Source organism: Ornithodoros turicata, chromosome 1 (assembly GCF_037126465.1).
Source record: "Ornithodoros turicata isolate Travis chromosome 1, ASM3712646v1, whole genome shotgun sequence".
NCBI classification, from domain to species: domain Eukaryota; kingdom Metazoa; phylum Arthropoda; class Arachnida; order Ixodida; family Argasidae; genus Ornithodoros; species Ornithodoros turicata.
The window spans coordinates 165,603,466-165,627,368 of record NC_088201.1 but is presented as its reverse complement, the minus strand read 5'-3'; the positions used below and the strand labels follow the sequence as shown (position 1 = coordinate 165,627,368).

Below are 23,903 nucleotides of genomic sequence, written 5' to 3'. Positions count from 1 at the left end.
TCCTCCCTGGCAACCACCAGTTGCATATGACGTTTCACTTGCAAAGTTTAATAAAAGGGAAACACCCACCACAGAAATCCAGCAGGAATTTCTGATTCTCAAGGAGAGCTTTGGAGACCACACCGAGATATATACTGATGCTTCAAAGTCTTCCACAGGAGTGTCATGTGCTATGGTATGTGGCTCGTGCACAAAGGCACATTGCCTAAACAATGTCTTTTCAATTTTAACTGCAGAACTCTATGGTATTATCATAGCACTGAACCATGTTTTACAAACACACATGACACACACAGTAATCTACACAGACTCTTTGAGTTCGTTACGTGCCATCTGCAGTATTCAATCACATAAAAACCTCATGGCAAGACGCGCACAATTCCTGGCCAGCATTATACAAGAAAAAGGGTTCCAGCTGAGACTGTGCTGGGTACCCAGCCATGTCGGAATTTCCGGCAATGAGAAAGTAGACCGCGCTGCATCTGCTGCTTTAGGCAACGATATAACTCCTTTTGAGATTCCACTTAATGACTTGCTGCAGCAACTGAAGAAAGCCATTCACACGGATTGGCAAGCTTTTTGGGATAAGCAGATAACAAACAAACTGCACACAGTAAAACCTCGCCTATGCAAACCTACACAAGATTTTGAAAACCGCCACCATGAAGTTTTATCGAGCCGTTTGAGGATTGGGCACAGTTTTTTAACTCATGGGCATTTGCTACGAAGGGACGACACGCCTCAGTGCCCTCACTGTGGAACAGACCTATCTATCATACATCTACTCATAACATGCCCACTTTTAGAACATCATCGCCACCTACACTTTCCATTCTTTTACAAATACAAGGTCCCTCTTCACCCTGCTCTTCTACTCGGTGATGAACCTCTAGTCGATTTTAGCCATATATACAAGTTTTTAAGAGACACTGAATATTTAAAGCACATCTAGGCTCATATATATTGTTTTATTTTATTTTATTATTATTTTTTAATTGAAATAATCCTTTTAAACTACTAACCATCCATACCATTGTCTTGGCGCACTATGGCCTTCGTCGCTAATGCGCCAAAAAAACCGTAATCATCATCATCATCATCATTGCTAATTGAACATGTCCAGAGGGCTTGTAGTGTTGTGGGCAGCTAGTGTCTAGCCATTACTACTAATTGTATGACATAAGAACTCAAAACATTGTCATCGTCTTCATAAGTGCTTTCATCCCAGCATTTTACGCTAATCTGCACCGTTTTCTCATGGCTGGTAGCCATAGGCGCACCATTGGTGGCGTTTCCGTGTTTCCACTACAAAACGAACAGCTCCTGTTCAACTGCATGATCAACGCTTTTATTTACTTATGCATTACATAAACAACAAGGTTTCCCCAAAGGCAGAAATGACATTACTTTTTTTGGAACACCATAGAGATTCCCACTGCCGATACCCGAGCACTCAGCTTATTCAGTTACCTTATTTCAGTTATCTCAGTTATTATATTATTTCTTCTTAGTATTATTTCAGTTATCTTTCAGTCTCATCTTGCTTTCATCGAACAGGGTAGAAGCGTGATGCAGAGATCTCATTTGGTGACGCCCAGCGCGAAATCGCTTGCTGGCGGAAGAAGTGTACGCACCTATCGGGCGTTTTGAGAAGAGAGACGCGAGCCAAGAAGGTTTGACATGGCGAACTTTCTTCACGATGCCTGCGTGTGATCGCGCGACTCATGTTCTCTTGCCAACGAGGTCACATATGTCCAGACCCTGTCGTTTCGTTTTTCAACGTTGTCCTGGTTGCTTTTTCGAATCACCTTGATTCCCTCATGCTTACATGGCTAAGGTAATTAAAAATTGAACGTGGTGATTGCAGTAGAACCGAAATGAGAAGAAATACTGACTGGCTATAGAGTCAACAGAACACATTAAAAAGAGAGCGGACGAAGGAAATATCCTGAGGAGTCTCGCCAGCCGTGAGACATAACGGCAAACGCTCCGTGTAAGAGCAAGAAAAACATTAACAATGAAAGATACAACAAAGAGAAACAAACAACAAAGAAAAACGTGCTCTCTCCCCAACCCCCTCGACGTCACCATGCCGTGTCATCAAGTCCGGCGTCACCAAGTGGTAACTGGGCATTAAGTGCAATTATTATCTGACGAGGGCTCTTGCACGTTCGCGTACTTTTTCTTTCTCAACAAATTGGGCGGGGGCGGATATATATTTGAATGGAACATATTGGGGTTGGGGTTGTTTTATGGCGTTTACCCTAGGTTGCATGGCCTCCTTGTATACGATTCGCACGGGTGGTGTAGTATGTATTTGGCTGACGGGCCTGGATATTAGCGGCAGGGGATCTCTCTGAAGCTCGTCCACCAAATTCCGCCCATTCTTTTCTCTGGCGTACTCGAAATCTTTTTCCTGTTTGAGGAATGACAGGACTATATCCATAAAGCGCTCATGTAAATCTGGATGTTGAAGAAGGTAGTCAGCCATCTTCTTCATATCCTTTTCATTGATGTCTTTCAAAAGCTTCTGTAGTCTCTTTCTCAGTTTCTCCTTTTGCTCTTTGCTGAGTTTCTTTGCGACCGAGACCATCTTCTCCTTGTGGTCCATATATACCGCTAATGATACAAGCGTGCCTGAAAATAGCAAACACATTTTTTTAAAACTTACATAACTTACTTTTTAAACTTGAGGTAACGTATTATAACCGCACCGATAATGTACCCTCTCATGTAGGCATTACCCTTAACATATTGTATATATATGTTAAAATGTTGATATATATATATATAATATCCACATGTGATATGTGCGTCACAATGTACGACGAAGTTCAAATATGCATTTTCAAATATGTGTGCCTTCACATCGAAAGCTTCAAAACAGTGTAACTTTTGTGAACTATGTTGTGGGGCATTCATTTGTGAATGCCTATGTTGTATGGTAGTGTGTTACATTTTGGGGTCCAGGAGTTGTGATTCGACGAGCTCACGTAGCATAACGGTTAGGATGATCGCTACTCTGGAAGGTGACGCGTGTTCCAATCTCGGCACGGGCTGAGCTGTCTAAGGCTATCCCTGGGTTGTCCTTCAGGCTTATTACATGCCAGTTCCCCCTGAAATAGGACCAGGACGCATACTATTCCCCTCCCTTCTTCCTGCTGTGCATCTGTCTGCGTCTCTACGCCGTTCATATCTATAGTTCCCTCGCGGCGCTAAAACACGATTTAAAAAACGAGGTGTCATTCTCACGCGCGTGAGTCTGAAGTGTTCGTCCCTCGCGTTCCCATTCTTTCCACCTTGCTTCCTCATATACGTCACCTCTTCTTCTCTTCCTCGACTTCTGGATATTCCCAATCGTTCCCTGTCGGAGTTGCAATTTCGCTTCGTGACATCGTTTTCTAGAGCGTTTAAGAAAGGCACTGAAAGTGCCCCTTGCCTTTCCAGACGAATTATATCTCGTGTATCTAAAGCTTCCTTACGACAATTTGCATTAAATACAACTGACGTTCCGTATCAGATAACATACCTGCGCACGCGCAGAACCAGAAACGCTGGCCCTTAAGTACGCTAAGGCGATAGCGTTTCGGTGCTGTCAAACACACTATATAATCTCCTAACGATTACGTTGTAAGACTTCGGTGTCTCAAACTGTTTATTTCTATTCTATTCTCAACCTCGCTTCCCCTCTTCTGCCGGCACCGCTTCCTTACGACTCTGGCCCAGGTGAGCTTCATCTCTCATCATGTGCTAGAGGATGATATTAGTAGTTGCTGCCACACACTCAGAATGCCCGGTACTACGGAACACCGCTACGTGTACACTGATTTCGAGCACTTGGTTTTTCTGAGCTGTCTTTTAGACGATGTAGGGGCGTTGGATACTATAACCATCTTCCAGGGATATCTTTGCGTAGCATGACCAGGCCTCCTACGCGTACCGCCATGATTTTGGTCACGGCGCATATCGTAAGACCTCTTCATTGACTGTCTGTAGCTTAGTTCTTCATTAGGAGTAGTGCTTCCCTAATGCAGCTGTACGCCGTCCTTGTTACCAAGTTGCTTGTCTGCAGGGAGCACTGTTTGCTCACCGGAAGCCGCAAAGTGGGGTGAGAGTCAAAGCGCTGCTGGCTCCGATCTATTGTGGTCGTGAACGGCTGTTTCAAGAAAACATTTCCAGCCTCCGGGAAACTCGGGATACAATATATACTGCTTGACATCCTGGACTGCGCGTTCGGCGACACCATTTCCCGCAGGGTGATATGGCGATGCATGTGGAAGCGTGATGCCACGTTCGTTCTACCAGTCTTGTAGGAGCTTGCTCTTCAAAGCAAATGCGTTATCGGACATTACAGTCTTGGTGTTTTGAAGCATGCGTCGGCTTAAAAGCGCTACTATGGTGTGCGAAATTTCTTTTCCCACTCGCGCAACAGCCATCAGTGCGCATAGGTCGATGGCCAGTAGGCAGGACTGAATTTTCATCGTACTCTCTGACTTCTTCGGGGGGGGGGGGGGGGAGGGCAATGAAGAGCAGAGGTCGCAACCGGATTTGAACCGGAACCGAAAACCGCAAAAAACGCTATTTTTTTGCCGAACCGAACCGTAAACATCTTTCTCTCCCCTTGAACAAACCGGAACTGAACCGAAAAATTATGATGCGATAATCGGTTCGCCAGACGGTAAAAACTGCCTATACCTTCCCACTCGACTGCCGCGCAGCAGCTCCCTGCATCGCTCGGAATCTTGCCGAATTCATAGAGCGGACAAATCGATAAACCAGGAAGTGATGCGTCCGTCCACCTCCAAAAGGTTCAGGACATCTCCGTACATAGGATGAAAGAAAGAACTCACTGAAAAGGTTAGCTAGCTGTAGGAGTCGAAACCTTCTGGATTCCCGGTTCAGGGCTCTTACCAATACCTATCCAGAAGGTGTGGGTTCGAATCCTACAGCTGGCTAACGTTTTCAGCGACTTCCTTTCATCCTTTATTTCTTAGGCACTTGAGGCTTTGAATGTATTTGTCCTTCCTATGTGATCCAGCTTCAGAACATCAATTGCAGCTATCCGTGTACATTTTTGTGACCCGGGGCGTAAAAAAAAAAGATGCGCTACACGATAGCTACACATTGCATTGTTGCCTTGGCTCCTTCCTTTCATTCAGCGTCCCAGTGTGAATGCGACCTAAATTTTAATAGTTTACAGTAACATCCACAAGCAATGTAGACCTCTAGCGACCAGGGGAAAGAGGTTGGCGTGTGGTCCAGAACATGGAGGAAGGAGACACAGGAGCGGCCTCTCGCCCTCTTTTCAACGGGGAGCAGCGTGCCGGCCTGTGCATGCGACTCTGAGATACTCCTATCTACCACCTGACCGCGTGCTTCCTTTTTTTCTTTAGAAATTGGCGATACCCTTTTGCTATGAAGTTCAATGGTATGCTATACGCCATTGCCCAGCACATTTTGGTACAGTAAAGGATGCTGTGATGGGATCTTCATGGTTCTGTGTACCTATGAAGTGTAAAGGCGAAGAAGTAAGACGAAGGAAAGAGGAGCAAGCCATCGCCGGAACCTCTCACATGTGATTAGCACAGCACACGTAAACCGGCTCGAACTGATTAATATCGGTTCAAACCGTTATTTTGGTTACGCTGAACCCGAACCGAACCGATAACCTTGCACCGGAACTTGAACCCAACCCCCCAACCCAAAAAAAACAAAAAAAAACGGTTCCGAGCCCTGCTGAAGAGTGATCTGATAGCGTAAGTACATCGGGTTGAGGCTGAAAGTTCGCTTTCGCGCGTTGACAGGTATGACAGGATCGAACGTATTCTTTTTCATGTACCTTCACTCCTGGCCAAGTAAAGCGTTGCTTAATTTTTGCATATATACCAGGGAACCCGCCATGACCGTAAGGTTGACCGCAAGAAAAAAAAAAAAGGTTGAAAATGGGTAGAAATGCCACACTTCTTCCCGACCTATTTTTTCTCTCCCCGTCGAAGGTCGGAGTACTGCATTTCTGCCTCTCCACTGACCTATCTCCCTTTTAGGGGTCAGTAGTTTTGACGACACAGCCAAGGATAATGGTGGAAGTGAACAGTTGCGTGGGGTTAGGCGTGTTTCGCTTCCCTCTCATCCCTTTTCGCCCCTTTTCCTTTCCTGTGTTGTGTATGTTGGGGGACACCGTCGGTTTTTGTACTTCAGGAATCCGGACGCTCTTGCGTCTTAGGTAATATTTACAAATGAATTTTCGTCATGATTATTATATTGAACTTTGATGCAGAAAAAGCGGACCATTGTGAAGAAAGTCTATGTAGCTCATTTCTTGGACACGGTAGTAGCAACGAAAAGTATAAAACCGTTAAACCGATACTATTCTCCTCATTATTGATGTATCTTGGGATACCGACATCACCGACCGATACCATTTTACCATACCGATACCATCGTGTGATAGACCGTCGTGATAGAGCGAAAGCATTGTGGTGTGCAGCGACGGTGGAACGAAGTACATGCCGTCTTTGAAGCTTAAGTCTTGCCATGTGGTGGATACTGTGAGGTGGTTAACGTGATGGTTGTGTGATAGCCTTGAGAGGGCGCCCGCACACTGGAGAAGTCGTCCTGGACGATGTATGACTTCAGAGTCGTAATGCTGGAGCTCTAATATACACGCGACTATCCGGTGTTTCGGTCGTGCTATCTGAAGCAGATGCGGGAGGGCATCATTATTTGTGACAAGGTGAAACCTCCTCCCATCCAGGTAATGCTCAAAATACCGCAAAGCCACCAAGACTGCAAGTGCTTCCTTTTCAGTCGCAGAACAGTTGAGTTCAGCTTTAGTAAAGGCGTACGAGTAGTATCATATGAGATGCTATTATTGCTGAGTAGATGCGGTGCGGTTGCGCTGATACAGTACAACCCGGGTTCCATAGTAGGACGCGTCACTATGTAGCTTGAAGGGAAGCTCAGAGTTTTGCAGCGTAAAGACTAGATGGGAGGAAATGGCAGAAACCAACTGGTTGTACGTAACTTCGCATTCTGCTGTCCACAGAAAAGGCACATCTTTCTGTGTTAGAAGAGTCAGGCACTTTGCTTTCCTAGCGTAATCTTTGATGAACGCGCGAAAATGTCTAGCCAGACCAAGAAAAACACGAAGCGAGTGCAAATTGTATGGCTTGGCAAGCTCAGTTGCTACGGAATCTGCTTTTGTTGTCTTTGTGTACCCATCAAATACGCGTCATAAGAAGGCAACTTTGTATTTGAAAAACTCACTTTTCCTAAAGTTGACTTTACGTGAGGCCCAAGCAAAGTGCCTGCAGCACCTTATGCAGATGATTGTGGTGATAAGTCGATTTTGATTGGAGTACACCAAAATGACGTCGATGTATACCTGACAGAAGTTTCCTATACAAGGATGCAATTAAAACTTCGTTCATAATTTTCTGGAACCAGGCGGGAGAAGTTTTCCACTCGAATGCAATCTGTTGTACTCATACAGGCCGTTGAAGGCTACAAATGCTGTACACTGCCTAGTGTCTTCAGTGAGTGTAATATGCCAGAAACGCTTTGGAAAATCGATTGCAGAGAAAACGGAAGACCCACCAGTTTCATTGCTAATGTCATCTATTCGTGGCATTGGTACAGGAAGAGTTCCGTTTGATTGTTAAGTTTCCTGTAGTCCGTGCATAAGTGCAAGGGACAGTCCTCCTTTGGTACTGTAGCGACGTACAGATGCCGGTCATCGTCAGCGCGTGGAGCATCGCGCCATCATCGTCAGTACTGATGCGCGGCTTATCGCAGTCATCGCGACCGAGATCATGTGGCGCGGCAGGTGCAGTGGGCGTGTACCGAGTTGTGGCGGAACGCTGTATTTTGAAAATTGTACTCAGTAAAAGGTTCACGTCTCGACAGAGCTGTTTCACGAGCCTTCCTACCTACCTACAAAGTGGTGACCCGAACGGCAAACCTAGAACACACCGCATGGAAGCTGCTCAGCAAACTTCACCGCCCCTCGATGCTTCCCTAATACCTTTCGTTTGCCATCTTACAGTATTTCGGACCCTCAGCTCTGGTTCGCACAAGCTGAAGTGCTTTTCTCGGCACAGCGTATCACATCCCAGACGACGAAGTTCGGCTACGTTATCGCAAACCTCCCTCCCGAAGCAGCCGCTGAAGTGCGCGGCCTCAGCATCGACCCAGATACAAGGCACCGTACAGCGTTTTGGAAGACCAACTTATCAGTCGAACATCCACATCTCAGGAACGTGGCGAAGACTTCCCCACTTTCTATTTCAAAATAAAGTTGTTGTTGTTCAGGAACGTCGGCTACAGCAGCTGCTTACCAGTGAAGAGCTCGGCGATCGTCGACCCACACAGCTTCTTGGCCGCAAGCTTGACCTTGCCGGTAACCAACAAACAGATGATACCATTCTGCGTGAACTGTTTCTTCAACGGTTACCCTACAACGTCCGAATTATTATTGCCGCCGCGGAAAAAAACAGCCTAGACGACTTAGCAAAAATGACTGACACAATTTTTGACTTCACTGGTACTCCTACTCTGGGAGCCGTCGCCACGCTCGCTTCTCGACAGACTCCCGTCACTTTGCACTGACACGGACATGTCCTCCGTCAAGGCATCACTACACCAGTTGCAAGATGTGGTCTCAGCCCTCGTGGGCGAGGTGGCCTCTTTGGCACGTCATCACTCCCCGTCCCCTCGACGTGACTTTCGCCGACAACCCACACCTACACGAGGTAGGCATCGCACCCAGTCGCCGACTCAGGATACGCACTGTTGGTAATATCGCAAGTTCGGCAACGCCGCACATAACTGCCACACTCCTTGCTCTTTGCCGGGAAACGAACCCCCACACCATTAACGGCTGGAATGGCTGGGGATGCCAAAAGCCGACTTTTCCGCATCACCGACCGCGTTCCAGGTTGTCGCCTCCCCGTTGACACTGGCGCCGACGTCAGCGTCATTCCACCGACTCCCGTCGATAAGCGCCACGGAAGATCCAACTGTACCTTACAAGCAGTCAACCTGTGCGCCAGCGCAACATACATCAAGAAAGCGACACAGCCAGCCGACACAGTCAGGGACATCAAGAACTTCCGGCCGATCGAAACAATAGGTGTACGTGCTCCGACATGAGTCTGTTTTGTCATCGTTTGTAATCTCAGTTAAATACAACCATCTGTAAAAATGTAACACTGGTCACCCCAGGGAAACCGCTAACATGGCGCAGCACGACAGGATTGACGACAGATTTCGGCCGTGAGTAAAGTTTCAACGTGCCCATCGAAATGCCGACACCCACGAGGCTACAGACGTAAGAAACATGGCAGAAAACGGCTCGAACGATGATTTCCGCAACGAAATACTGGAAAACAAGGAGCAAATACGTGCCATCACGGAGGCATTGAGTGCCTTGACGAACCCAACAAAAACGAGCGGAACGCAACACGAAGCTCTACCGAATAACGAACAACGCAACGGCGAATCGGCACAAGCTTTGGCAACGTCAACCTCCGCATCCCACACGTCAGGTTCACTGAACGTAACGGACGATACGGGCATCATCGAAGCTTTAGTGAACACCTTACAACGTCCCTCACAGCCGTTCTAAGTCCACTCCACGGGTGACACGTGCGCTGCTATCCCAACCTTCGCTGGCAACGAAAGAGAAAGTACTGGGGTAGAGTATCGCCTGTTGCGATGAAACTCCCCACTCTCCTAGGCCGAAAATAAAGTTGTTGTTGTTAGTCTCAAGGACTGGATCTTGGAGGTCGAACGAATCGCATTACTGGCGAACTGGACGCCAAACCTGACTATGCTCAACGCAATGACACGTCTTCGTGGCGCAGCCCGTCATTGGCAAAGATCGTATGGTTGTCTCATCAAGGACTGGGACAAGTGGAGGAGCGCGATTACAAAACGCTTTAACCGAAAATGACTCTCCGAGCTTTTCTTGGTTATCAAAAGGAGCGAAAGCTGCGACGAAACGAAACCATAGTCCAGTACATATACGCCAAAAACGCCATGTTGGAAAAGGTCCCGCATCGACTGGACGCTGTGGAACGCATTTCTCTGATCTTTCACGGGATCGAGGACGACAGATGGGCCAACCCTCTCACCACGCAAGGCTGCAAATCAGTGCTTGAACTTGTCGACTGTGCTGCCATGCTCGACACTCATCGATATGTCGTCCCTCAGCCATCATTTCAACGTGGCAACCAGGAAGATGACAGAACGTCTAAAGAAGATGACAACCCCTACAGATCTGGGCACACGGACAAGACGCCTCCAAAGACTGTAGGCAACGTATGCTTCAACTGCAACAGCCCGGGGCATCTTGCTCGAGACTGTCCCGAACCGAAAACTGTAGCGACAACACGAGCCGAAGAGAGACGCGCAGCCAAAGAAAAAGAAACTGCTCAACGTTACCAGCGGCCGCACCTACCAAAGAGTGCACACTGTTTCCTTCACTCAAGCTCGAAAACATTACCACCCATTGATGCCACTCTAAACGAGGACACGTCAATCAAAGGATACATCGACACCGCAGCCAATATATCAGTTGTTGACAGCAAAGCTTTGCCTCCAAATGCGAATACAACTCCTTGGTCAGCATCGGAACATATCACAGTTCTGAATCGACAAATCCAACCAAGCGAGTACACCGCCATAACAGTCTCGGGTGGCGAAACTCAAGTCACTCTTCCGAAATTGGTCATCATGGCCCAGACTTGTGCCCGTTACTCGAAAAAAGTAATTGATTACCGTTACCGTTACTTCTGTGGAAAAAGTAATTGATTACCATTACCAATTACTCGACTTCAAATGTAATTGAGTAACGAGTAGAAAAGTAACGCGTTACTTCAGTCGTTACTCTGCATTCACACAAATTATAACCGTCTTTGTGTGCCTCAGAAAAAAAAAAAGTTCAATAGCGGAACTGCTGAAATAACAAGACAAACAAAAACACGTAGGACAAGGAGATCTGTACGCCCGGGAAGACGTTGACCCGATTGTGGAAGAGCATTGTGTGGAACTTCCCCATGACTCACTAAACCTCCAAAGCTTTAGGTACCATCACACTGGTGTAGGAAGAGATTGGGGAGAGAGACTCTGAAATTCCAGAGCGTTATTACAATGACCTCCGCTTGCTATAGTAGAACAGCCCAACAAAGGCTGATGACACCAGGGGCTTGACATGGGGCAGAGCATCTGAAAGATAAGCTAATCTCTGCCAGAAAAGTAATCAATTACTGAGTAGTCGATTACTCAGAAAAGTAATTGATTACTGAAAAAATTACTTTGACATTAAAGTAACTGATTACTCGGAAAGTTACTCAAGAAGGTAATTGATTACAAGTAACGCAATTACTAGTAACGCGTTACGCACAAGTCTGTCATGGCCTTACCGTCTCCTATTGATTTACTTCTTGGTTCAGACAGGAGGCATGCATCCAACGTCGATGTCACCTTCCACCCATCAAATGATGTCACGGTCATCCCACTGACAGACATAAGATCGAGTTCCACAGTATTGCCAAAGTCAGCAGTAGCAGTTACGTACGTCACATTTCGGGAGAACAGAACGCGTCGCTGACGCCCTTCCCCGAAATCATAGGTGAGCATTTTCTCGTGGCCTCACTCATCCTCACCTCACGAAGCACAGACTTTATTCGCCTCACTCACCCTCACCACATTTTTCTCACCAGTAGCTAACCGTGTATTCACACGAGCGCCTTTTCTGACTGCGCAGCGACTGAAGGAGGAGGAGGAGGTATCAGCGTAATCACCCAATCATCCAACCATTCGGTCGCGGGCGGGGCTTATCGTACAGCAGAATCTAGGAAGCGCGCACGTTCTTATCTTATTTTTGGCGAGATATGAAATAGCACCATCACTTGTGATGGTGCTATTGTGCAAATTGTGCACCATCACTGCGCTCGGCAGCTCCGTCCGTCAGAAAGAACCACGCGGATAGTTTGTTCGCGGGGCACATAATCTGACGACTGACGCGCAGAGCTTTCCGGGAGAACAAAAAAAAAAAAAGGTGAAAAGAAGCCACCTTCTGTTGCAAATGTGACAAGCTCTTTTGTTTCTATCTAATACACCTCCTAGAGCAACACTCGATTTTGTGGAAACTTGTCGATGAGCAATACCGAAATGTACCATGGAAACATGCCATGTGAGAACAGATCGTTTTTGAAATCAAAAAGAGACACCTGGATATCGAAGCAACGGTATGTACCAAAGCACTTTTTGGGTCCCCATATTCACGGCGTAGTCGTTGTATCAGTTAAGAACGCGTTAATTATTAATAACGAGTTGGCTGCATGCTCGCATTCCAAACCAAAAGGTATCGGCTGAGGATGCTGGTAGTTTCGTTTAAAAACGAGAAAATATGTGAGCAGTCACGCCAGATAAGCCAAAGGAGCTCAAAATTTAATCCACGAGCCGGCCACTGCGGAGGTCGCGCATATTCATAGTTGTCTTGGGTCATAAATTAACCGTGTAATGCTATAATATTTTAGGGCTGTAATTACACAAGCTTACAGGTAGCACCCTGTGTTCACCATCACGTCTTGCAGTGCGCTCGCGGGAGGCCACTGTGTGCATACATTGTGTCCTTACAAGCATCAACGAGGACGAACAGTTGTAATACAGGGAGCCAGTTTTCCTCGGTTTCACTATTTTTGCGTGTTTGCCATCCATCGCGGCCACAAAGTTTGGGAACTGCCACAGCGCTTCAAAGTAACGTGTTTAAAATCTGGATAAAGCTAGTGCTAAAAATGCAACATATTGACGAACTTACGTTATAGCGTCTCGCTTTGCCATAGCATTATTTCGTAATTATTCACTGAGGGAGCTTCTTATACAACGCGATACGCAAAAAGTGCGAATTCGTAAATTTCGTTTTGTTCCCTAATTTTACATGTATGGATGGGACGGTAACGTACCCCCCCCCAAAAAAAAAAAGAAGAGAAAAGATCAGGAAAGGTCATGAGGGTTGCTTGATTGGGAGAGGATCATTTCCAAGAGAGGTTCTTCCCCCGTTCTAATTGCACTACCAACGGTGCTGGCCGATGGTGGTGAACTCTGCCTCGCTATGCCACCGGTATATGCGATGAACGTTTTACTGCAATGAGTAGTGTACGAAGGCAGTAGACACAAAAACATGGCTTGTCCAACGCCTGAAGCAATGGGCCAATGAAACGCACGAATTGGAAGCTCCCAGAGGAGGGGATCGTACCTGAACCATCCCATTTCTGCACTCTAAAAACTGAACTTCAGTGCATAGCAGGCTATGCTCCAACCATGGCCACGAGCGATAGGGTCGTCGCTTCTGATTCGAAGAGAAATGAGGGCGAACGGTTTTTTGTGTCACTTATCATATATCCGAATTGACACAAGGGAGGGGGGTAATAGCAGGATCGGCCCGCCGTTGTTTTCCACACAGAAGTGGGCATCGTCACGATTTTAGCAAAAAGAAGAAAAGAAGCAAGCCGGATGGAGGATAGAGGTGCGTAGAGGGTGCATGAGTTCGTCGGGGGGAGCAAACTGTTAGATGGGTCTTGGAGCAAGACTTGCCTTCTGCAGAAAGAGGACAAGGTTTCTTGCTTTAGCAGAACTACCACACACACGCCATTGAGACAAAAAGGTGTACGCTCCACTGTGTCTTCCAATCAGAAGTGAGCCCTATCATTTCGTGGCAATGGTTGGCGAAGAGCGTGCTATGCGGTGAATCTGCTTTTACTGTGTTCTAAAGGTGCGACCTTTACGCCACAGCCGTCTCTGCTTTACATCACACTCATCACCGTCACACTGCTGCGGCGTCACGGTAGAAAACGGAAGACACACAGCCTTCATAGCACTCTCGCCTACACTCTTTCCCGCTCAGTATTATTTACGAACGCTTTATGCATTTAGAGGCGTGTTTAAACGCACATAATTCTAAGGAACCTGTTGCAGATAGGTTACGGAAAAACGATCACTGGCTAGTATAATGCCCCTCATAATCATCTCTATACTCTCCTTGTGCGCTTTGCTATGCGGAGCAGAATGTATTCAAAAGCTGCCGCATCCATTCTCAAAACCTTGCGGTAAGCACATGGGTCCTCGTCTCGTAGCTCCCGTAGAAGGCTATTTTGCAGACCGTGCTCTTTCCTCAACACCTATTCTTTCGTCCATATCTTCCTTAACCACTTCTTTTCATGGCAGCATTCACTATCGTCAATGAGGACAGCAAAAGCCACCAAGTTTCGCTTTCTGTCGTTCATTGCGTACCAAGCGCCGCGCACATAAAATTAATGCTGCAGCCTTCAACCGTAGCGCGAACGTTATCCCCGGCATCTGAGCCGACAGCACATTGGAACACTATCTGTGTAGGCGTTCCAGAGGGGCGTAGCCTCAGCGCCTTATCATTTACCCTCTCGCTCCTTCAGTCGCTGCACGGTCAGAACGGGAGGAGGAGCCTATTTTGTGCCGTGCATAATGGCACAAAATAGGCTCCTCCTCCCGTTTTCAACAAATCGAGGGCGAGAACGTTGTCATTCGGGGTGATGGTTGGCTAGGAGCGTGCTATGTGGTGAAGTTCATTTTTAAGAGTGTATGGTTGGCGCGCAGCGTGCCGATAAAGTTGTATGCCTCGAGGAAAACACCACTCTAGCGCACCTCTACTTCCCTCCCATCAGTATCGGTCATCCTACCTATGCCGAACTTTGAAATCGTCAACTCTCCTGTCCCTCTTTTTTTTAGCTATTTGCTATTAGCTATTTAACAATTTGATAGGATCCTGTTGTCTCAGATCGAATTAAAACAGTTTCTCTCGAATGAAATGCAGTAACTGATTTGGCAGGTAGGTACTAGTATTAGGTTTCCGTTTTATTCATTAAGTTTTACTTGTATGCAGTATGTGTATTTCGACAACCTCATTGCTTGCTCGGGGTGTTAGCATTTGTATGTTTCATCTGTATGCTCTATGTCAATTGTATGTCTCAATGCTTTTCCTCAATACTTCATTGCAACTGGAAGTTGTAGCTTTCAGGTCGTCCTGTAATTTGTTATTACCTGTCGCTCTTTTCGTTTGCCCTTTAGTTATCTCGCAAGAGGACGGAGGCCTAGTCAATCTCCGTAGAGGTTTTGTGTCTCGTCCCCCGTCCACGTCTCGAGTGGGAAATAGCGTACTACACTGCCACGGATTGACTATAAAAACGGGAGGCGTGGGTCTTTTGGTGACATTTATGTAGTTACGTCCCGTCTTTTTCACAAATCACGAGTGATAACAGCATCATTATTTGCAATAGCTGGCCTCCATCGTGGTATGCGGCAGAGTGCTGTATTGACAGCACGCTTCCATCCTCCATCAAATGCTTCTCGTTCACAATTCCTGCGGTGAAGTTCACGAGTTTCCTATTTCTTTATGCTTAACTTCGAAAGCACGCAATCCCAACTTGTTTTTGCGCAGGAAATCAGAGATTTTGGACGCTTTCAACTTTGCGATTATGACCTCCAAACTTTGCCGTACTTGTACCCCCTATTTCGTCACAGAGGGGAAATTGTTGATCACATGAAGATAAGATAAGATAGTTGGTGGAAGTTGAAATGTTGATCAAAGAGGAATGTAAGGGAGTCGCACACTGCCCTGATATGTGTGTACCAGAACACCTCTGGGTCATTCCAGGCGAAATGATCCAATGGGTGCGCTCGACCCCCCACAATTTTGGTTCAAAAAATTACCACGCATTCCTTACGATACGAAAAGGCACGCCTCCGAGATTTACACGAAAATCTTTGCCCGCTCAGAATTTACGCGGGGTCAAAGTTTGTAAGATTCACGTAAACCATACCGGGAATTATGTAGACTAGAGGGCAGAATATTGAAGTTGGGGTACAGCTGTTTGGGGTGCAGAACGAGAGAGCAGGGTTCAAATAATGTGCCAAGGTTAAATTATTCCCGCTCGTTGTGCATTTGACCAGTCAAACGGACCCCGTTCGCGGTGCTATTTCGTCCCACTTTGGTCCTCGCTAAGGGCACTTTCCAGGCGAGTAAGAAATCCAAGAAAAATTCAGCATGTTATCCACTTCCAATAGAATAAGTTCGTTTATTTTGAAGATTCAATTCGCAGTAGTGTTTGCTACATTTAATCTCAAAGTTCGAAATTTGTTCCAAGTTCGGTGACTTCGATGCCAATTTTGAAAATGAAGCGGTCGGCGGGTAACACTAAAAAGGTACGCAGATGATAGCCCGAAATGCAGAGCAAAACATATAAAAAAACTAAAAAATTACTTTTCCATAAGCGCGAGAAAATATTTTTTATGTCGAACATGGTACGTGCGGACCGTGCGGGTATACTGACGGCGGCTCGCGTGGCCGTGCTTTGTAGAAGACGCCTGCCGGCGGGGTGACAACTGTACTGTAGTAGTTCTGGACCTTTCTTTTTGAGAATCTAAATGGTCTGTGTTGATACCATTTGTAATTCCCTCTTCAGCGTTCAATCGGCAGCAAAACAGGGGTCTGTGAAGTCGTGATGGCGGTGGCTGTGAGCTCAGAGGGACAATATGCTGTTTTCGCACTTCCACAGCATCAACGTGCATTCACAGGCGCTTCTTTCATGTGCTTCTTCCTTTTGTGCGACGTATAGCGTTGCGCAACCAGACGACGGGAGTTCGAGTTGGACTTGCACATAACTTCATTTTCATATTTCACATCTCATGCTTCTCGTGTAATGGGGTAGGGTACTGCTCTCAAGCGGTGAATCACCCCAGGCCATAGTCATGATTTAGTTGTTGTTGTTGTGTATTCACAGATAACGTCGGCACAAATTACTGAAGCATCGATGTGGTACTGCACAGGCAAGCATTTGCTCGTGACACTGAAGTTGGATTAGGAGGCTGGCTGGAAAGACTGGGCTGATTAGTTTATGGCCGTGTTTCCGCTGCATATGGCACCCGGTTGCCATATACGATCTATACGTATATCACACGGAAGATCTATACGTATTTCACACACTGGCGGTGAGACGGTGTTCATGCAAGGAAGCTGTGTGGCCTGGCAGGATGGCTGAAGGAGAACAACCGGGAACCTCTTCTTACTGTTACCGTAGTCCCACGTAAGCGAACGTTTCGTTGTGCTCATCTACGGGGTTGGGTTGAGATTTGCGCTCCATTATGCAACTAATGGCAGTGCAGTGTGTGCAGCACGTAACGTCACAGTATAACAAGAACATACATCTTCATCGCCTCAGCTACTGAGTCGTGCGAAAGGTGATTTGAACATCGTAAACGCGATACACAGCAACATGAATCTGTCGTAGCGTCGTTCAGTGAGAAATAAAACCCGTTGAAGTGATTCACTCTTGTGCATGGCGCCAAGTTGGCAAAATCTGTACTGTTACCAGTCGACGCGTTCACTTTTGTTTCACTTATACTCCGCAGGGTAAAATTGGAGCTGGCGAACTTGTGTTTCAGTATCGCTGTAATGTGCTGCTATCAGCCGATTTTCTGTTATAGTAGAACGCGTGTTTTCTTGTTCTCTGCAATAGGCGTGTTCCCCCACCTTGTTCACTGGGACCCTCGGACTGCCATCGCACAAGCTATTGTCATGACAAGAAGCTATTTGAGTTCGATGACTTGAGCCTGCTCACCCAGAAAACAGTTTCACTTCGTTCACGCAGAGAATGGGGCGACATCAAGAGCATCTGCAATCATCATCTGAATGTGTATATGCACAAGTACACGTCGCATGTGACATCAAAAACTGCGTCGACCCATTTAATGTACATCGGAGAGGGTGCCGCGGCACAGCGGTCATATCTTGGAAACTGCGCAAAGAGGCACCCGCACTAAACCTGTGTCCGGGAGACAGACTGTGTCCGAAATGCGTTATCCGTGGCGCTGAGGTGGTCCGCGCGAGAAGGACTGTGGACGAAGAAGCAAGCCCGGACAAAACCGACAGCCCTGGCCATGCCTTCACTGAGTCAGCCCTGGAATCAATGAACGCCTGCCTCGATGCCCTAGACGGAACGCCTCTAAGCCGAAAACGGACTCTGGCTAAACGCGCCGTATACGCAAAAAGGAAGCTACGATATGTGCAGACTAAAGTAAGGAAAAATCTCGAGCAAAGTCTATCTGTGTCACTGGAAGATGTTGCTTCCTAAACGATCTTTGTGACGAATACAAGTTGTTACTGTCACAACTCAAAACAGTGTATGTGAAAACAACATCTCACGCCAGAAAAGTGTCGATCCTCACCCTTGCGCCATCGAAGTGGAGCAGAGAGAAGGTGTGTGACTTTTTCGGCGCAAGTGATCGCATGGCAAGACAAGCCACACAATAAATTTTTTTACGCCCTTCCCGGTGTGAAAAGGGTGTACTATGAGGACACACCCGAATTACACTTATACTACACTCAACTAAGCACCCGTGTTGGTATAAAAGGGGTGTAATGTACCAATACACCCCGATCACACTTATGTTACACACCATGCTAAATTTTGGAACACTCATGTCAGTGCAACAGGGGTGTATGCCGCACAATGCTCAAAGCACCTATAGTTTTCTTTTTCATTGTGATAATCTTTGCAATATATATATACTATAACTTCTTATGTGTGTGTATGGATAGCTTGGTACATACAGATGGATGCGAGAATATATAGACCATAAGTAGCGGAGAGACTTGGGAAGCCGGATAAGGATTAACAACAATTGCTACTTTTATTGCATTAACAAAATTAAATGGGAATTATGGGAATTACTAGAAACAGATTTACAGTCGTATTGCCAACTGTAGGACATCTGTAGTCAAAATTAGGGGTCGACGTTTTGGCAGTCAGCGCTGCCTTCAGCAGGACTAAACTTGAAAATTGGTGACAGGGGCTTGACACCCTGGCTGGCACCTTACTGGCGCGGGTGATATTGAAATTAAAATACATATGTGTATGTAAGTAAAGGGCTAATTACTGTGAGTGATTGTGAAATTAATATACGAAAAGAAAAAGTAGAAGGAAACAAAGATTATGAACAGTTAGGAACAAACAAGGGAAGTTCGACAGCAGCGGCCTTCAACTGGGCTTGCAAATGTCGAAGACAGGCTACTGTTGAAGTGTCGACTTGGTTAAAGCGGAAGCACTTGGCTTAGCTAGCAAAGCCTTTCTAAGCTCTTAGAGTGCACAGCTAGCTAAACTCTAAGAGACCAGTTCCCGTGGCATAGGGGTTAAGATCATCGCTTTCCACGCCGGTGGCACGGGTTCGAATCCTGTCACCGTTCGGGTTTTCCGAAAACTTACCCAACGAATGTCAGTTCCCCCGCAAGTCGGCCCAGGACGCACACTAACCCCCTTGTTCCCCACTCCTTCCTGCTGTCCTCTGTCCACGCCTGTACGCCACTCATGGCCACAGTTGCTTCGCGGCGCTAACACGGAAATAAAAAAAACTCTAAGAGTCTAGATAGTTAAGATGTTCACACTTGCAAATGCAAGCTGCAGTGGAACTAGTGTTCCGTGAATTTCGGGAGCAAGCATTTTTTCGTTTTGGGGGTCAATACACCTAATAAACACCCGTCTTTTGTGTGTAACATGTGACACCCCTGTTACACCCATTATTGAGGTGTAGCATTTACACCCATAAGGGTGTGAGTTATCTAACACTCATTTTACACTCATAGGGGCGTAAATAAATTTACTGTGCAAGGAACTCAGACGGCAGAAAGTACCACTGGGTGAGCCTGAGCGTATGCTGGGCAGGGCTCTTTCTCAGGACGGGAAGACAGCAGTAATTAACTTTTATCAGGAAGATAGAATCTCCCTTAATATGCCGGGCAAAAAGGATGTGTTGCGTGGAAAGCAAAAGCGCATGATGCTTCTGAATCTCCGCGAAGCGTACGAAATATGGAAAACAGAGAACCCGGGCCTAAAGCTCGGTTTCTCAACCTTCGCTGCTCTTTGCCCGCGTTGGTGCGTGCTGGCAGGCGCGCCAGGTACGCACGCCGTGTGTGTTTGCCCGTACCACCAAAATATCAAACTAATGTTGGCTGGGTGCGGCGCCAGAGCCAGCTACCACGACCTACTTGACGTGATGGTATGCAACAGCAAGGATGAAAACTGTATGCTCAGCAAGTGCCCTAAATGTCCAGGAAGAGACTCGATTTTTGACTACTTTAAGGATGATGACTGGCTGAATGAAGATGATGACCATCCAGTGGTATTTCAGCAGTGGGTTCCAGGAATCAGATGTACCCTGGAAACTACCGTGCTTGAACCAGATGTCTTTCTTAATGACTTGGCACACAAGCTTGAAAGTCTTAAGCATCACCATTTTGTTGCGAAGCAGCAGGCAGAATTCCTTCGTTATCTGAAAGAGTCCCTTCTCCCTGAAGAAGGCATCGTACTCATGGATTTCGCGGAAAATTACAACTTTCTAGTGCAGGGGTCTCCCCAGTCTTTCTACTGGGATCAGGGGCAGGCTACCCTTCATCCAATGGTATTCTACTACCGCACAGTGCTCACTCAGATTTGGTTCATCGCACCTTCGTTATCATTTCTGACTGTCTGTGCCACGACAACGCGGCGGTCTCTTGCTTCCAGGCTGAGCTGATAGAGAAGATTCGAGCGGAAGCCCCAGCCGTCAAAAGGCTCCATTACTTCACAGACGGCGCAGCGTCCCAATATAAGAACAAAAAGTGTTGTGTTAATCTTTGCCGTCACTACTCCGACTTCAACATGCGTGCTGTGTGGCATTTCTACGCGACATCACACGGTAAAGGGCCATGTGATGGAGTGGGAGGAACAGTGAAAAGACTTGCCGCGAAAGCAAGCATTCAGAGGCCACTTGAGCATCAGATTTTAAATCCAGCTGACCTCTATCACTGGGCTGATGAAAACCTCGAGAACATTACTGCAATATGGATCCCGAAAGCACATGTGACGCAGAAACAGGCCATGCTGAGAAGCCGCTATGAAGCTGCACGACCCGTGCCAAACACAAGAAAGTATCACTACTTCGAACCTGTCAGCCGCTCTGAAATCTCTGTAAAGATTACTTCATTTTCTGCGGAATGTCAGGTATTTAAAGTGTCTGTATAGGATAGAACGAACAATGGTGTCCAGGACAGTATAGTTTACCCCAGCCCAAGCTTTCTGAGGTGTTGTCCTGTCATGAAACCTACTACCATTAAATAACCCAAATAAAATTGTGCCCATGACTAAGTCTTTTTATTTTTGAAAGCGGAAGGAACATTCTTCCAACTCAAGTGGAAGTAGCGTCTCAATTCCACGTGCTCAGCTTTCCAAAACTGAAAGCTTTTCACTACGCCATGCGCTCGCCTTTGCCAAGCAAGATAACGCAACGCGCAAGCCTTGTAACGCAGCTCCAGTGTCACGCTGGAATGCTTCCGTGTGCAGTACAGTCTCCATTCAGTCATTTGTGCGAACGTTACATGTGAATGCGCGCTGATCAGGGACGGACTGGGGCAGGAATTGTTACCGGGAAATTTTGTCAAACCGGCCCTCTCCCTGTAGTGATTAGCACTATGCGGCTCACAAAAGTGGCCTTCCGAGCGGCCCATGTGTGTATCCAGCCCCACCGGCCCACCGGGAAATTTCGCGGTAAGTCCTATGGCCAGTCCGCCCCTGCCGCTGATGCTGTGGAAACGTGCGAAAACTGCCTATTCCCCCTGTGAGCGTAGCGCCATCGCCATTACCACTTCACGGACCGTTGTGCATTTCTCTTATTGCGACGACTGAACGCCGAGGAGGGAATTACAAATGGTATCAACACAGACCATTTAGATTCTCAAAAAGAAAGGTCCAGAACTACTACGGTACAGTTGTCACCCCGCCGGCAGGCGTCTTCTGCAAAGCACGGCCACGCGAGCCGCCCGTCAGTATACCCGCACGGTCCGCACGTACCATGTCCGACATAAAAAAATATTTTCTCGCGCTTATGGAAAAGTACTTTTTTATTTTTTTATATGTTTTGCTCTGCATTTCGGGCTATCATCTGCGTACCTTTTTAGTGTTACCCGCCGACCCCTTCATTTTCAAAATTGGCATCGAAGTCACCGAACTTTGAACAAATTTCGAACTTTGAGATTAAATGTAGCAAACACTACTGCGAATCGAATCTTCAAAATAAACGAACTTATTCTATTGGAAGTGGATAACATGCTCAATTTTTCTTGGATTTCTTACTCGCCTGGAAAGTGCCCTTAGCGAGGCCCAAAGTGGGACGAAATAGCACGGCGAACGGGGTCCGTTTGACTGGTCAAATGCACAACGAGCGGGAATAATTTAACCTTGGCACAGTATTTGAACCCTGCTCTCTCGTTCTGCACCACAAACACCTGTCGAACTTCAATATTCTGCCCTCTAGTCTACATAATTTCCGGTATGGTTTACGTGATTCTTACAAACTTTGACCCCGCGTAAATTCTGAGCGGGCAAATATTTTCGAGTAAATCTCGGTGACGTGCCCTTTCGTATCGTAAGGAATGCGTGGTAATTTTTTGAACCAAGATTGTGGGGGGTCGAGCGCACCCATTGGATCATTTCGCCTGGAATGACCCCCCTGTACTGGAACGGCATATACTCGTTTCGGCTCATCAGTCCAGTTTGAGCGCACTTTACAGGACAAATCACCCGCGGAAGCATCGCAGTGATATCTTACAGCCTGTCATCGAAAAAGATAATGGAAACTTTCTAAAAAAAAAAAAGTTCTTAATTCCGTAATGATATTTTGTACATGGAACTATGAATACGCATGATACAACGTGTTTTACCTCTCATTGTCATCAGTCGAAGCGGTGCTCAATTGGGGTAATCATCGGCTATCTTCCGATGCTAGACGGAAGTCTCGTTACAGTTTATATGTTCATCGCCTGTATACTAACACATTAATTATATGGTTCCCGTTCTCTCTTCTGCTGGAGCTAACGGTGGTGACTCAAATAAATAGAGAGAGGCATGTTATAGAAACTAATTTCAGGTACACTCACCGAGAAGAAATCCAGGAGGCCCAGCAACAAGGCCGCCTAGAAAAACGGAAGTCGCCGCTGCAGCTGTACCCATGACCGTGTTTTTGATGTTACGCCATGTCGTATCGACCTCGTAGATGACCTCTAGGACCTCTATAAGTTCTTTCCGATCCATGCTCGTTGCTCTTAGATGTTTCACGAAACTTTATCCGGGAAAAAGTAGGAACACGTCTAGCTTCGCCCGTCCCAGCCACCTATTTCATCAGAGCGTGAAACTGTACTGACGCAGCAGCCCATCCCTAGCAAACGGGAGGAGCGAGTGTGACGTCATTCCGTGCATGGGGGAGGAGAATCAACTGGGCAAACAATTCTCCTCTCTCAGCTCCCCGCAGCTCGGTTTCACGTTTCACTGACGCTCCTCCGTCAACTGGGAATCGACACGATGGGTTGCTAAAACTTCAAGTTCACACATAACTCGTTTTCACAGGGGTACGTCGGTGACATAATGAAAATTTCGGTGTCAATGACTCCATTCGGTGAAACAGAGTTGAGCGTTCAATCCAAGCAAAAGGACAGTTGATTTCGATTCGAATGCTTTTCCCTAGTGATGCAGATGATATCATGGAAGTTGCAAGCAGCGTCGCTATTACATATCCCCAGGTGGGATATCGGTTACAAGGTGCACTGACAGGCTACTGTAACAGCCCTCATAACACTTACACAATACTAAAAGTACTAAATGCTTTCTCAAACTAGTGGTATCAAGCTATCACAGAAAAAAATCGCAACTATCACGTTTACATTAAGACAAGCAAAAAAAAAAGAAAAAAGGAAGGCGCATTGAACTCTCGAGAAGCATGTAGACTGAAGTCTTTTCGGTGCTGTTCTACTAATTTTCAGTACGGCAACCAGGGTGTCGAAC

The 23,903-nt window shown here is 46.6% G+C and overlaps 1 long non-coding RNA gene across 1 annotated transcript; it reads right to left on the bottom strand.

Annotated features, from left to right (window-relative positions):
- Positions 1 to 1,326: 1,326 nt before the first annotated feature.
- LOC135372559 (uncharacterized) lies at positions 1,327 to 23,283 on the bottom strand. Its single transcript, XR_010416026.1, has 2 exons — positions 23,003 to 23,283; positions 1,327 to 2,637 (listed from the first exon to the last, which is right to left on the bottom strand). It is a non-coding gene; the product is annotated as an uncharacterized LOC135372559 (long non-coding RNA).
- Positions 23,284 to 23,903: the final 620 nt, after the last annotated feature.